This window comes from Amblyomma americanum, chromosome 2 (genome assembly GCF_052857255.1).
Source record: "Amblyomma americanum isolate KBUSLIRL-KWMA chromosome 2, ASM5285725v1, whole genome shotgun sequence".
Classification (NCBI taxonomy): domain Eukaryota; kingdom Metazoa; phylum Arthropoda; class Arachnida; order Ixodida; family Ixodidae; genus Amblyomma; species Amblyomma americanum.
Window position 1 is genome coordinate 4,654,171 of NC_135498.1, and position 14,888 is coordinate 4,669,058.

The 14,888-nt window shown below is 46.0% G+C and overlaps 1 protein-coding gene and 1 non-coding gene across 10 annotated transcripts in view; both read left to right on the forward strand.

Annotated features, from left to right (window-relative positions):
• LOC144120451 (scoloptoxin SSD14-like) overlaps positions 1-14,888 on the forward strand; it is a 136,106-nt gene that overhangs the window by 85,417 nt on the left and 35,801 nt on the right. Inside the window, exon 1 of one of the 9 annotated variants that reach the window (XM_077652858.1) lies at positions 9,284-9,374. The exons of the other annotated variants lie outside the window; for them this stretch is intronic. The gene's annotated coding sequence lies outside the window, so the exon portion shown is untranslated. Of the gene's footprint in view, positions 1-9,283; positions 9,375-14,888 lie in introns of those variants that run through there. 9 annotated transcript variants of the gene reach the window in all.
• TRNAH-GUG (transfer RNA histidin (anticodon GUG)) lies at positions 2,985-3,056 on the forward strand. Its single transcript has one exon. It is a non-coding gene; the product is annotated as a tRNA-His (tRNA).

Sequence of the window (14,888 nt, forward strand, 5' to 3'; positions counted from 1 at the left end):
GTGTTGATGGCATTGGTGGAACTGCCGCTGAATTGTCGCGCTAGCCAAAGTACTTCTTCGTAACGCCCAGTCGCAGTTTCATGTCAATGTCATACACGCATTTGATTAACCTAATTAACCGACTATCTGCTGTAAGCAGGTGGTGATAGTGAAGAAATAGTGCTTAGCTAGAAGACGGCGAGGAGATGATGCTTCCCGGTCTGCAGAGGCTTGTATGCTGAGCAAACAGCTCAAATCGCACAACTTCGCTGCCTATCCTACAATACCATCGTCGCATCATGCCCCTGACTTCCCGACTTAGTTTGTTTTCAACCCTAAGTGAGTGCAACTCGTATTCAGCAGCCAGCTGGCTGTGCTTTGCAAACAATACTGACTTTTTCTGTTAAAACTGAATTTCGGAAAGTGGATTCGGCGTACTTTTATTGTTTTTTTTCTTGCGTTTTCAACCGAAAAGCCCAACCCTTAATCAATACCCGTATATTCTCGAATTTCATATGTCCCTGCGAGCCCTCATGCCACTCCTGGCGCAGTGGTGCAGCAGTTAAGCAATGCCCTGCGATGGCAGGTGCCGCCACCGTGGGGCTTGTGAGGCCCGGGATGCTCTTCCCGAACAACCTCTCGCAACCAATCATTAATTCAACTGCCACCTGCCACGGCGGTACGTTTGCTCACAATTCGGTGGGCAGGTTGGGGTGGCGCCACAAGGTCACGTGGCCTACATGGCCGGTTGCCGCTCCGGCTGCGAGGTTTCAAACGGTCGCCGACAACGGACGATGTTTTCCGACTTGGGGTACAAACTCTCTCGCGTTAAAAACAAATAACCCAAAACACGACTCCATTACGACTGCCGCGGTCACTATATGCAGGCTCTGAACCCTTCTTTCCCGGTTCACGGCTGGCACAGCTCAAGAGTAATGGGTGTGTATTTCATCAATACGTTAAATCGTTCGGGCTGGTCTTTATGTTTTCGAACGTCAGAAAAAGGGGACAGATAGCGTGGCGACAGGAGGACACCACAAGACACACAAATCTCCTTGCCTGTCCTCTGTCGTTCTGTTCCCGCGCTTTTTCTTTATTCTGGCAGGTTTACTCATCGTATTGTTTCTGACAATGTGACAGGTGGTCTGAATGTCTGAGCGGTTTTTTTTTTTTTCACTTTTCCACCTCTCTTTACCGTGGTGCAGTGCACACAAAAAAATGGGATGGTATGTGGTAGTTGGTTTCCGAGACCGCAAGTTGGCTTTGATAAACCCCGTAGTGGAGTATTCGGAATAATATGGGACTCCTTTTTTTTAACGCGTGCTGACAACGCGCAGTACGAGGACCATTTCGCACTTCGCAAGCCTTCACGTGCGGCCTCCGCTGCCGCAACTATGAACTTTGACCTTGGCGTGCTGTCTGAACGACAAGTGTGCTCGGCTCTTGTGGCACTTTCAGTCCGTCCTTCCTCCAGAAAAGTCGTATTCAATTAGTGCTCTTGGCGGAAATGCAGGGAAAATGCGAAAACATGGCGCTGAGGAAGTAGGAAACGTGGGAAAAAGCCTAAAGCAATACCCTATGGAGTATATATTCAGAACTTGAGTGAATGAACTTCTGTAAAGGGCTGCTGCTTGTTCAATGTATCGGGAAGATTACTGTAAAGCATCGAATCGAAAACACAGCGCGATTACGAATGCCTTGTCTCTGAGTGGAGAACTATCCTCTCGTCACAAGTGAATAGGTAATCTTTAGTACTACGGCTCCTTTAACCCGATCCGACTGAGCTTGAGTGCTGAATGCAATACCATGCGATAAGCACAGAAACAGTAACCGGGCTGGCTAAAACAGCGCAAGGGGCACGGCATCCAAGGTCACCTAGTATCAGATTCCATGCGCCGGAAGATAGCGGGAAATGCGACGCTAATAGAGATGCCGCGAAAACGAAGCATATATACTTCTCTCGCCTAAGCGTAAGCGCAATTTAATAGCAATATTGAAGGCCATTGCTGCAACTTCAGGGCTCGTTCTATCACTTCTAAGCACTGCTTAAGACATGTTCGACTAGAAGTTTGATTTTGGCTTCGTGGTATAATGATCAAGGTAAAAGGCGCGAAATACGAGCGCAAGTTTCACTTATTTGAATGTAAGAAATGTATTGAGGCCACTGAGCCACACCATAAGTTCGGCTACATCGGCATCCTTAGCGAGCACCGAAATCTCGGTTGGCCAGATCTGCATTTTTCGGCACAACCGAAGAGCGGCCGTCGGGATTTCGTGCTTGTCATCACGAAGAATGCCGGCTTACTCGTGTAATGAATGAATTGTGGGGACGCCGTAATGGAGGGATTTAGATTAATTTCGACCACCTGAGGTTCTCAAACGTGCGGCGACATTTCACAATACACGGGCACCTTTTGTGTTCCGCCTCCACCGAAACGCGGCCACCGCGGCAGGGATAGAACCCTATAGACTTCCGGGCTCAGTAGCCGAGTGACTAACCGTTTAGCCTCCATCGCAGGTGCCATGCTTTTGTAGTACTAGTAGTAGCAGTAGTAGTAAGTGGTTGTACGAAGAAAGAGGGTTCCATTGCACGGGTCTGTCGACCGGCACCAACTCGGCCGCTTTCACTGAATGTAGACGAGGGTATACGCAGAGAATCAATAGGAGGAAAATGTTGAAAGACGAGACGCGGACGGCTGCTGCATGAGAGCCAGCTGCTATCTCGCGCCCGATCTGGGAGGCCGTGACTCCGCTCAAAAGTGCAAGCTTTCTAGGCGAAACCGAAGAAGCCGCCACGATTAGGCGATGAGAGGGAAAAATGGGGAGAGAGCGAGAGCTCTAAACGAGAGCGCGCGTTGCCAGAGCTCCGCCTCCGCCAGGGGGAAGCCGGTTTTGTTTCCTTCATTCCTGTTTCTGCCTCCTCTCCGTGATCCACTTTGGCAAGGCAGCTTCGTTTCTTCGAACCGGCCGACTTCTGCGTCGGTTGGAAATTGTCCAACCGGGCAGCCGTGATCGTATAGTGGTTAGTACCTTGCGTTGTGGCCGCAATAACCCAGGTTCGAATCCTGGTCACGGCACATTTTTTTTTCTTATTTAGAAGTGCGACCGGTTACATTGGCGGAGTGGTTACTTCTCTCCGAACGTTGCGTGCACTTTTCTCATTGGACTGTTTGTGTTCAGTGACGAAGAAAAAGCTGTATGCGGATTTGGTTGAGAATATGCTGCCAACCCCAGTGTACAGATTCGTTAACTAGGACGGCCCAGGCACCGACGTAATATAACGAGTTCAAAATGCCTGTAAGACGCTTCGAGAAAACCTTTTTCTTTAAGCTTCCATGCTGACACGCTCCCTGTTAAAACGTGGCTTGAAAATATATATTTGTTACATGGACAACGAGCTGTTAATTATGCAAAAAAATGTAAACTTTAGAGCATGCCTTTACTGAGAGCCGGGATCCACATTTTCACAAGGATATTTTAAAGCATACCCTCAAGAAAGAACCCCCCACAATACCTTATGGGATCTGGTTTGTGCCAGTAGAAAGTGCATACCATGTGAGACGTTTATGCTCCTGGGCCTCCATAGTTTGTGGAAGACCGGAATGTCTGTACGTCGTGCAGATATGAATGCACGCACAGCCAGAGGAAATTTAATTGTAAGCGTTTCATTTCTCAGATGAGCGTGCCTGCCGCAAAACTTATCTGTCTTGAATGGATCACCATTATTTGAAAGCAATTTTATGTTTTAGCGTCAGGAGAATTTCGTCCAATGTGTTTTAAGTGTCTGTATATGTACTGCCTTGTTTGAATAAGAAATAAAGGAAAAACCGTGCAGCTTTGCGCTAGAACACTGCGGCATAGAACCGAGCCTTTTTGGGGGCATCAGGTGGGACTCCGAAGACGAACTATTTGGGGATTCCGTTGCATCAGCATCACAATAGTGGGCCTCGCTGGGATTCTCATATCTCGTCCGTCATACGACAAACAGAAGCTTGGATGGGTAGGGAGTGTTTGCACGAGTACAGCTATGCAATATCATTTCGTTTTAAAAGCTCATCTATTTTATGCAAGTGCCGCATTGTGCAAGGAAAGAAGTGCAGGTGCTGCATAGAATTTTTGGCGTCTTTTGTGCGGCGCTCAGTTGGAGCCACGTAGTCTTCCTCCGTGGTTGGAGCCTATGCGTCGAGGTAATTTGGTTCTCCCTCTGTAATCTGGTGTAGCTGGTCTTTAGCACATTTTGTCTGTCAGCTTGTTTCAAAGTTTTTCTTTTCTGAAACGCAAACCATTCCTTCAGCGTGGCTCTGCTTAACAGACAATTAAATGCCCGCTTGCTTATTCTGTTTTCGTCCATTGTTCATAGAGGTGGGGTGCTTTTTTGGGGTTTTCTGATGGAAGTTGCCGCCACATTCCATTTCCTCGTTGTACGTTTTTCCTAGAATACCTATACAGCCTCCCCAGAAAATATATGACAAGAGTTCTGATTGAGAAATTATTTCCTGTTTCGATGTATTGGCAGCCTTACCTCGCCTTTCTATACAACAGTATATTAAAGAGGGTGCAACGAATGTGGGTTGAATCGGCCGCAAATACTTTCTTTTTTAAGCTTCAGACGTCGACCTTAACTGTCAAAACGTGGTTTCGGGCTAAGGAGACATTTGTGCCATGGTCAGTAAGCTGCCGCCTGTGTCAGCAGCCAGAAACTATTGGTCACTGCTTCCTGTTTCGTCGTGATGCCGTGTGTGTGTGTGTGGTTCTTTTGTACATTCTTCAGCGGACTCTGAAAAAGGACATGGAGACTACGCCCTATACTATAAAATATTTGCCTACAACGGGAGGTTCTAAGGTTCTATATGATCTCTTAGTGCTCATGGGGGTGTTTAGCCTGTGGAAGAGCCGCATGACAGATCGCCACGCAGAGCCGCCTCGTCTCTGTTCAGAGCGCAGTGTGCGATGGTGTGTGTGTGTGTGTGGGGGGGGGGGGGGGGGTATTTTATGCTGCGCAGGATCGACCTCCTGCCTGGCTGCCTTTACTCGATGCATGTGTGTGCGCGCGTGTGTGTGTGTCCCGGAATTTTGATGTGCAGGCAAAGCGATTGCGGGATAGTGGCGCGACTATGTGTGACTGGTTCGTAGATGCGGCCTGGTTAGTTAAGGCTAGAAAATGTTATTACACTTCCATACAATAAAGAAAAAAAGCGGGAATCGGCGATCGCATAGTGGTCAGTACCTTGCATTGCGGCCGCAATGACCCAGGTTAGAATCCTGGTCACGGAAGGCTTTCTTTTTTTAATGTCATGTTTTGTTAAAAGCTAGCATGATACTTTGGAAGATATAGGCATTATAGAAATTAGTGAAATGAAAAACGAGTTTAAAGATGAGTTTGAATTGGGAGCACGATGCCTTGTTAGAAATGAAACTCGGAAAAAAATAGTATGACCGGGCGTTTAGAAATACCAGAAAAATTGCCCAAAATGCAATCATGGACGAGCTGTTTATTCCTGTTCGCAACAACAGTGTGAGCATGAGGTGCGCATTGGAAACTGTTATAACTTGTGTGTTATTTGAAACACAGCAATTTTCTACAACATTTTTCAACGGAAAAGAGTTTATGAACGAATTTTTTTCATGTACTGTTAGGTTTCACTATAACAATCAATATATCAGCAGATATTCCGTCGGCAGGCTTGCATTTCTTTTTGCTACTAATGTTTTGCTATCGTCAAAAACGTTCCCCATTGGATTCTATAGCAGTCTTGATGCGAGAGATGGAAAAGCTTTTAATGGGAGATTTTTCTACGCATCGTAAGAATGAATCATTACCTTCAATATTTACTTAACAGTATCATAAAATATCCTAATATTCAAAATTTTTATCCAAGAACACTGGACATGTTTAAAGACGTGATAGCCAAGTAACTTCTAAAATGATACAATAGCTCCAAGAAGGGTGGTTCACGGCATGTCTTCAATATGTTCAAGCATCACTGTAGGCGCTTTTTTTAAAGACATACTGCGTTTCTTGAGTAGCAAGGCCGCGGGTTATTTTGTGTTGCACTCTTAAGTTATTATTTGTATGACTCCCTGGGAATATCCGTACCACACATCGTAGTAAAACGGAACTAGGAGAAGGGTCATTGCATTTCAGGCTATTTTTGTGTGTGTGTGTTTTTTAAAGAAATTGTTTCAGTTATCCCATGGGCACGTTGGGTTATCTGCTATTTTAAAGACCCTGATTGTCGACATAATAAGGCATGCAGAAATAATGGACCATGTATATTATCTTCAGCTTTAAATGGTTAATCTCGAACAGAATTCATGTCTTGATTGAATACCAAGAGCCCCACAAAGTGTGAAAGAGTGTTAATGTGACAGAACTGCAGCAGTTTATTGTATTATAGAGATGTTTCTATACTTTTTAGCGCGTACTGCGTTCCTTGCTGATTACCACTGAATAGTTATCATGCCTACACTATTTAGAGTACACCTGAAATAGGGTTTCAGGGACTGCGAGAGCAACTGCGTGTCTATGGGCTAAAAAGACACGGTAGCCGAGAAAGTTACCCGGAACTGAGCTCCACTTGAAACATCCGGATCGCAGTTCCAGTAATATTTCGGGCATCATTCAGGTTAAAATCTCGAAAATGTTGTTCTACTTTATACTTAATATGTGGATCACAGTTTCAGCTATGTAGGTGGAACTAAACCAAGAATGATAGAAGCCCGTGTACAGAAATCGTTGTTTGTTGTTGATTTTTAAAGCAGGCATTTTTTTTACTTCACACACCTAAATCGCCCAGTAAGGCGCAAGGTTGAGGACACGCAGATCCTAGAATTGATCCGCTACATCCTTCATTTGAGAACTGTGGTCGCATTTACACATTTCATTCCTTTATGTCTTGACGTAATAATCAACGTTAAAAGAAAGGTATCAAAAATATGCCGTGACCAGGATTCGAACCTGGGTTATTGCGGCCACACCGCAAGGTACTAACCACTATACAATCACGGCTGTCTGCTCGGACGTTCTCCGCTCCTCGGAAAAACCGGCCAACTTGGAGCACAGGCGGCGCCTTGCATTGCACTGTTGTGCATTATTAGCGCTTCGTTGAACCGATCACTCTTTTTGCGCCTATAACACAGACACATAAGCCACACCTCATCTCATAAACCACACTAAACCTAACCTTTTGCGCACAGACGCATAATGCCCGCACTGTCTCTCTGTCTCTCTTTTTTTTTAAGGGACATCACGAGGCCACCTTAATTTAGCGCTGAATGGCAACACTAGGTGTATGTATTAATATTACTTGATCATTTTCTGTGAGCGAACCAGAGATAATAATTAAGCTCTGCAGCCTCTTCAAAAGAACGGCAGACGTTGTACAAAGAAGCGAAGAGAGAATTTAAACATCCGATGTCCGGTCAGAAAATTCGCCCACCGAAAAACGTACCAAATCGATTCAACGCTGTGAGCCATTTCCAAATCAGTGAGTCTGAGTGGAGTGCAGTACTGTTATTTAACAGCCAGCGTTAGTACCAATCAGCTGGGAATAACGTGTTCATCCACTTTCGCAAGCGGCGCTTTCTGTCTCTTCTCACATCAGTGTCTCAATGCTGAGACCACAACCTTCGTCAGGGCCTGCTTCAGTGCCAGCGTCATTGACGTCGACGTTCACTCCCCGTCGGGTGTCGAGTCGTTTCCCCTCTCGCTGCCAACGCGCCGCAGTCGTCAGGACATCGCGAGACGGAATGCGGCCGATACGGAAGCGCGATACGGAAGAATGGCAGTTTCGCCAGCATTGATTTCAGCGACCGCTTCAGGCGGTAGCACACTTGTAGGCACTATCTGCCGCCTCTTCTTCACCCGCCTTTCAATGCCACGGTCGCCGCTCCATGTCGTCGCGCTTTCACAGCGATTGCTGACAGTGGTAGACTTCCCACGGTCACTGGCTTAATGCTTCTGGTTGGACGGATCGCTGCCAGCGCTTAAGTAATAATAATTGGTTTTGGGGGAAAGGAAATGGCGCAGTATCTGTCTCGTATATCGTTGGACACCTGAACCGCGCCGTAAGGGAAGGGATAAAGGAGGGAGTGAAAGAAGAAAGGAAGAATAGGTGCCGTAGTGGAGGGCTCCGGAATAATTTCGACCACCTGGGGATCTTTAACGTGCACTGACATCGTTTAAGTGCCAGCGTTTAAGTGTAACTCTTTTCTGTTTAATGCAAAATTGCTTTTATATAATAGTAAGCACCCAATGCATCGATTTGTTTTGCGACAAAAATTATTCCGCATGTGCGGAAGCAGCAACATGTACAATAAAGTAGGATCACAGTGGAAATCAGCATACCATACTAGCGCACAACAGATGTCGCCGACTTACATGTTGTCATTTCGTGAAACGCCCCATCATTTTGTTGCTACTCCACTGTTCACTGCACAACGGATTTGTCCTATTTGTGTAACTTTCAGTTCCGGTGATTGCAGTGGTCGCCTGGCAGGGTCATCGGGCAGGGTTTGAGAATCCTAATTTCGAGGTTTGAAAACCTTGCTTTTCTTTTTCTTTTTTCTTGCAAGATTGCAACGACCCTTGGCGGGTACATTTTCGCGAGTTTTGCACGTCCTGACGCGCACTTCAGTTTTCCCGAGACTATTCGTGAAACTGACCATACAAGTTAGCAGGATTCTATTTTAAACTGTTACAAAAATATTGGTGTCGTTTTCCTAACAACGACGGTGGTGAAATTTATCATTTTCATTTAGTTGGGAGTCGGGACTAGAATTTTTGCTCCACTTGCATGGTCGTGCCTATGATACAGCACTTGGTTCGGGGAAATTGCGCGTGTACCTGAATCTATGACGCTTCCGAACCACCGATAAATTCACATGAAATCCACGATAAAAGAAAGCAGTTTACGATGTTGAGCTTTATAAACGTTGTTACGTGGTGCAAAACGAAAAAAAAAGAGAAAGAGTGTGTGATGGACAGGACCCCTAGATCCTACACTTTCAATGGAGACTTGCGTGCGCTAAATTTATCGAAGTTGTGAATGGGGCCACCGAGAGATGTAATGGAAACTAAGCCACTTGCGCGTGCAGAGCTGCGAAGAGTGGAAAAAGAACCGAATAAAGAAGAACATTAAGCGCACGATGCGAGCTACCTGCCTTCGTGTCATCAACGAATGATGATAAAAACTGTGCTTAGGCAACTATAGTTCACGCCATACTGCTCGCCAAGGCTAGGCACAGCTGCCAGTGAAACACCAGTCGGCCTCTCGCATCCGCCGTGTGCAGCCACGTGTCGCGGTGTTGGGAGCGTTGCCATTGTGCACTGCTGTGCTGGCAGCCGACCTCTGCCGGTGGGTTTCCACTCAGCATAGCGCAGCGGAGACTTCCTTGTGAGTCTACTCTCCTGCCTTTCATTTTGCTCCATTTTTAATAGTTGGGCTTGTGGAGAAGTTTTTTAAAAAGTTTTTCACCGTGCATGCGATGACTTGTCAGCTAACAATTTCAGAAACAACCGAGATCTTGTCGCAGCCCGTATCAGAGCTGTTTTTTGTTAGAAACGAGCACAAGTGTTTACGTTCAGATTTGAAGACGGGCAAGGATAACACCAATGAAGATCTTTTGAACGCAGAATTGGGCGTTACTTTTGGCGTAAGTGTTTTTTCACCGCTTCTGAATTAGAGTTTTGTGTTAACATTGCTGGAATAGTTTTTACATTTCAAGTGGCGTTACAACGCACTCTATCAGCGTCGGTATCCGAAGATGTGCGCAGATACGGTTGATGCGAATACTTCGCCTTCTTTCTTTGCGCAGTAAAATGATTTATAATTAGAGCCTAGTTTCTCAGCGTCATGAGCAAGAACGGAGAGATCTGTGGACATTACCAGAATCCCCGCCCCTCTTCGCCGCGCTGAATTTAGAGGTGATGAAGAAATTTGCAGCTAAGGCAAGAAAACTATACTACGACAACCTCGAATGCCGTAGAAGCAGCTACTCGTGATTACACTCATCCCAGTTTAATCTGGTTGCTTCTCACGTCACCAACAAAGTGGTAAGGGCGCATGTCGGCGGCTTCGAGAAAGAACAGACAACACTGCAAAGTTTCGCGCCAACAGTCGCCTTTGTGGGCGACGAGATTTGCGATCGACAAATGCTTGTTTGCGTGACGTGTATGATCTACGAATTCCGCGCTAGTGACTACTCCTAAGGCAAATGTCTTACTTCTTGCTCTTTCAAGGCCAATTTTTCAACGCACAAGAAATCTTTTTCAGACTTTTTTGTTACAAAATTAGAAAAAAAATTATGACCTAGCTTCTTGCCAAATGTGGGAGAAGTATTATTATGATTCCTCCAGGAGTCATTGCTCATTTAGGGCGGTCAAAACCACCTAATGTTGTTTAAGAATGCCATGAAGCAGTTCTTGCTGTTGCTGATGCACATACCCAGCAATTCCAGACAAAAGCATTTTTGAGCGGGAAACCTTAGACGAACGCAATTTTTTTCACATAGTATAACATTTAATTACAACAATCAATATATCCGCAGATCATCTGACGGCAGTCGCATTTTGTTCTATTAATGTTTTTGCTGTGGTCAAAAGCGTTCCACATTGGTTTTTCATGGCCGTCTTAACTGTTCGATGGAACCACTTTAAAAGAAAGATTTTGCTACGTATCAGAAGTATGGACCAATACATTCAGTATTTCTATAACAGCGTCTTACAGTTTTCAAATTATCAAACTTTTTGGTCGAGAATGCAGGACACGGAGCCTTATGTTGCATTTTGCGCACTCCGGCTTTGTGTACAAAGAGCCACAGCGCTTACAACGTTGCTTTACGTCTTCAAGCTGTGGCCAGTGGCCTATCTGATTATACCTTCTGTTAGCTGGTGAGCATGGGTTATGTGGTCGACCACATTTTTTTCACGGGTGGACTTCTTAGATCTGTTGCAGGTTGGCCACTATTTCTTTCTGCAACTTTTCCTGACTCTCGGAGCGTGTCTGGCACACCCAAGAGAAAATCAAACACAGCTGTTTAGATAGCTGCAGGTGTTTCGCTTGCCCCCTTTATAGATGCCACGTATCCATTGCTGACTGGCTGAGGAAGCGCACGAACAATTTTCTGCACCCCTTGTTTAACCCTATTGGGTGGGACTCAGTAGTACTCAATCATCTGGCCTGCCAAGTCGACATCTCTCATTGTTTCATTGTACGCCCTCACGATTGCTGGCCGGCCAGCCAACACATGTTTCCTTCTCTGAAGCGCTGTACCGTTTCACTTCATCTCTTGGCTGAGCTCCAACGTAGGACGAGGCGAGCTTAACAGATATGTTGTCAAGCCATCGCACAGCTAACACTTTCTCGGTGCTTTCCACTCGATGGTCAGAAGCAGCTCTTCCTTCCTTACGGAGGTCCTTCTCGCTCTTCAATGCACAACCTCTCATTCCATTGCGGGGAATGGCACTACAGTAGTGTATTTCTTTCTTCTTGAGAGATTCGAACAGTTGAGTTGAGCACAACCAGTTGTCGAAGGTTACTTTGAAGTTCTGGTTACTTGTAAGGCTTTCCCGTAATGCTATAACAACGTTCCCTGAGAAGTCTAAATTGCAGTGTTGGCTTTCCTTTAGCGTGTACGCACCAGAATATGCTGAAAATTGGTGCACGATCCCCAAAACTCAGGCCCGACCAAAAATTTTGCAGCAATATTTGTAGGATTTTCTCTTCATGTACTGGCGCAGACTTAACCTTCTTTTGAATGTTGAAATTTGCTCATTCCCGCTCTTTGATTGCTCGGGAACTGCTAACCATCTTTTGCTAACAAATTCTTCTGCTAACAAATTCTTCTGCTAACAAATTCTTCTTCTGCTAACAAATTCTGCTTGGCGCCAAAAGAGGAGCGCTTGGCCTCCCACACAGCTGTGGTAAAGCGAACTTCACTCTTCGAGCAATCCGTTCTCAGCGTCAATTTTGGTTCCGCTTTTTCTGTCAGCCAGTGAAACCAGCAAGTGTATTGTGATTACTCCAGAAATCGTTGGGGCTGAATGGAACCGTTAATTTGTAGGTGATGCACGAGATATTCGAATGCTCGTCAAACATCCAGGAAATCTAACTCAGAGAAGAGATACTTTGTATAGTGCTGAAGCCCAATCTATTCATAGATCACGTCTTTTATTAATTATTTATTATTTGTACGTAATGATAAATACTATGGAATACGCAAGATTGGCTTCGTTGTGAAATATAGAGCGCAAGAAATAGAGCAGCAAACTATTAAGACGCATCAGGAGCATAACTATTTGAGCAAGAAAAAATGTCTTCCGGCTCCTTTAGCAAATCGCGTGGGCCAAATTCAGTCCAAAATATGAAGGGTGGAAGGTACATGACGAGCTTTCAGCGAATAACCCCAGGTGGTCTAAGTTATCCGGATCCCTTCACTAAGGCGTCCTTTAAATCCAGAGTCGCTTTGCGACGTTAAACCCCCGTAAACCAAACCAAACCTTTATTTTTATCACTTCAACTGCGAAGGGGCAGCGTTGCTCGAAAGTAGGCTTAATTACTTCGCTCTCTCTATTCTAGTGATGATGGCGTTGCCAGAGAACATGCGGTCACGCTGGACTCAGTCCAGAAATTTGTGGTGGAAATATAACGAGAGTACGCTCGGCGCCGAACTGCTAACTCAGACGTATGGGCGGCACGACCAACTTCGTGCTGCGAACGCATTTACATGTGCCTGAGCATTATTGACGAACGGAAGTTCTCCTGTGCAGATACATCCGCTAGTTACTGTCAGCACGCTCGTCAAAAGCCTAATTGCTTGCGATTGGCCCGAAATTAAGGATATGCGAGCTTGCGATGTAGTGTCGAAGTATGCAGTGTACCCACCCTAGCACGTGCATAATATCGGCGCTTGAGGAGAGCTATGTAAATGCCCTATTCTTATCTATCTCGGAAAAAGAATACTGTTTCTTGCACTGCGCTTCTTAATAACGGTTGTCTTGCAGGAATGTCGTTATGTGAGGGTTCACCATTTTCACTGTGCTTTTGTTTTTCATTTTTGGCTTGCCCACCTCTACTTATATGCGTTGCGCGTCAAATAAACGCGTTTTCAGTTACGCACTGTATCATTCCTTTTTTCTTCTCTTCCCTGCGCTCTCTTCTTTGGCCGTGTGCCGTTGCCCTGTTACGCCATCATCATAGTATTTGCCACTTTGTCACTAGTTTCCGGATTTCACGGCGATCGCTTAGCGCTCGCCCTGCACTAAGAGAGAGAAAGAGCGGCAAATAATGTCACTTACAGACAACACAACAGAAAGAAACTAGCGGTTTCCGAGTCCCGCTTCTGTGGCGAGTGCGCTGGAAAGTTGCTTTGAAGGTTTCGCAGTTTGCTGTCCTGGCCGCTGGAACTTTTAACCAGGCTTAACGTGCATGTAATATTGGACACAATAGAAAGAGCTGTCTGCGGTCGCAGCACTGAGTCCTACTTCACTTGTTAGAATGTTACAGCTGAACGGTGATGATATTTCAGAATGCTGCCCGGTACCGTTCAGCTCCACTGCTTGTACCGCCTTTGCCAAAAGTAGCCAGGCTGTGGGGTTTCTTTAGCCCTAAAGCGGCGCCCTTACGGCGTCCCTAGAGACCGTAGTGTCTCGAAAGTTGAGGTCAAGGGTTTTCCGCACCTTTCAAAGCCTTTGTGCCGAAGGCACACTAGGTCAAGCTACCCTGATAGGCTGGCGTCGCATGATAACAAATAAGCCATTGCTATTGAAAACAGAGCATACATAAGCCAGAAAACTGCGTAAAAGCACATAAAAGTGAAGAGCATGTTGCTCCGCCACTACAGGATTTTTGAAATTGCGCCTGGCCACGATTGGTTCTTCGCTGTCTCGTACAGCGCTATTTAGACGGCAGTGGCCAAGTACCGTTGGAGAACCGACCGCGTTTTGATTGCCAGTGCTGTTGTTCAAATGTGCAAGCATATGTCTCAAGATGTTGCCTCTCGGGAAATTCAGATGCGCATTTTGCGTGCCACGGAAATAGTGCTCGGCCTCCGTGAATTATGGCATTGTTCAAATGTTTAAGAGAATCCCCCAAGGTGGAGTAGATTTTTAATAATGAGTAATTACTCACTGTTATCCACCCAAGCGCAGCCATACGACAACAAAGGAAAGCTATAGAGATTTCTCAGAAACTTCCCATTTAAAGAAAAATTTGTCCTGGTCCGGGGTTCGAACACGGACCACCGTTACACCGGAGCAGTTTCTGCGAAGTTTCTGAGAAAGCTGTACAGCTTTCCTGTGTAGCCGTATGGCTGCTCTTGCTCTTGACTTCGGGAGGCACTGACGCGCAGGAACGCTGCATTGCTTGGGCTCGATGCGAAAACGAAGTCAAACAACAAATCCCCTCAATCGCCAGCTGTGGATGTTGCTTGCTGAAAACAGCAACGAGAGCGCATCCAGAGACCGGCAGTGCACGAACTCGTCGATCGCAAGACTCACACTGTCACCGAGTCACGCTTGACGACGAGGAGAACCCATAAAATTAGTCTGCTGGTGGATCGGGCCTGAACGCGGAAAAACACCGCACACAGAACGTCGACGGATGCAACGATATGAGGTCCAGACAAAGCGTCTGAGCCGCCGTATCAACAGTTCGCAGGCGCCATGTCACGTGACGCAGGCTTGGTGTTCTCGCTCTTGTTGGCCAGAGAGCCGGCTTGCACAGACGTCATTAGAATGAAGTATTTGCGAACAAATTTTGCATGCGGAAGATTTCGGGAATTTGTTTTGAGCTGTTCTCAGGAACGTCGTCACTTTTCCGCTCAGAAAAAACGCTGGCAGAGCTTTCGAGGAATACTCTATCCGTATTTACCAATTTCTCTTTAAGGGGTGCCATAAGTGATCACCTAGA